The sequence below is a fragment of the Rhipicephalus sanguineus genome, chromosome 1 (assembly GCF_013339695.2).
Source record: "Rhipicephalus sanguineus isolate Rsan-2018 chromosome 1, BIME_Rsan_1.4, whole genome shotgun sequence".
In the NCBI taxonomy this organism is placed as follows: Eukaryota; Metazoa; Arthropoda; class Arachnida; order Ixodida; family Ixodidae; genus Rhipicephalus; species Rhipicephalus sanguineus.
Window position 1 is genome coordinate 280,596,074 of NC_051176.1, and position 1,303 is coordinate 280,597,376.

Consider the following 1,303-nt stretch of genomic DNA (forward strand, 5'->3'; position numbering starts at 1 on the left):
CCGCCGCGGTAGCTCAGTTGGTAGAGCATCGGACGCGTTATTCGAAGGTCGCAGGTTCGGTCCCTGCCCGCGGCAAGCTATCTTTTCGTCCACTTTTCTTTCTTCACATTTACCTTACATTTATTACTAAAAACATCCCCTATACTTTCCTTGGCATTATTGTCTGTTAGTTCTCATTAATATTGTGTATAACAAGAAAACGAGCCCTTGAAATTAACACTTCTTTCCTTCATTCATAGCGAGGGTCTCGTTCTGGCAGACTTGATGCCTTCAGGTGGTATGCGAGGGATTATTGGTCAGTTGCCAGCTCGTAAAAAGATCACGTGCTACGTGACGCCAGAAAGGCAGAAAAAGAGTGTTCCACACTCGCCGTCATGGCTACTGGCTGCGCTGACTGACGCTCCCACGTTTAAATGCGCACATATACCCTATAAGGTGGACGGGGGGATGGCCGCCGCGGTAGCTCAGTTGGTAGAGCATCGGACGCGTTATTCGAAGGTCGCAGGTTCGGTCCCTGCCCGCGGCAAGCTATCTTTTCGTCCACTTTTCTTTCTTCACATTTACCTACATTTATTACTAAAAACATCCCCTATACTTTCCTTGGCATTATTGTCTGTTAGTTCTCATTAATATTGTGTATAACAAGAAAACGAGCCCTTGAAATTAACACTTCTTTCCTTCATTCATAGCGAGGGTCTCGTTCTGGCAGACTCGATGCCTTCAGGTGGTATGCGAGGGATTATTGGTCAGTTGCCAGCTCGTAAAAAGATCACGTGCTACGTGACGCCAGAAAGGCAGAAAAAGAGTGTTCCACACTCGCCGTCATGGCTACTGGCTGCGCTGACTGACGCTCCCACGTTTAAATGCGCACATATACCCTATAAGGTGGACGGGGGGATGGCCGCCGCGGTAGCTCAGTTGGTAGAGCATCGGACGCGTTATTCGAAGGTCGCAGGTTCGTTCCCTGCCCGCGGCAAGCTATCTTTTCGTCCACTTTTCTTTCTTCACATTTACCTTACATTTATTACTAAAAACATCCCCTATACTTTCCTTGGCATTATTGTCTGTTAGTTCTCATTAATATTGTGTATACAAAGAAAACGAGCCCTTGAAATTAACACTTCTTTCCTTCATTCATAGCGAGGGTCTCGTTCTGGCAGACTTGATGCCTTCAGGTGGTATGCGAGGGATTATTGGTCATTTGCCAGCTCGTAAAAAGATCACGTGCTACGTGACGCCAGAAAGGCAGAAAAAGAGTGTTCCACACTCGCCGTCATGGCTACTGGCTGCGCTGACTGACGCT

General features: G+C 47.4%; 1 non-coding gene across 1 annotated transcript; it reads left to right on the plus strand.

The window, feature by feature from the left end:
* The first annotated feature begins 903 nt into the window (after positions 1 to 903).
* On the plus strand, positions 904 to 976 carry Trnat-cgu (transfer RNA threonine (anticodon CGU)). Its single transcript has one exon. It is a non-coding gene; the product is annotated as a tRNA-Thr (tRNA).
* Positions 977 to 1,303: the final 327 nt, after the last annotated feature.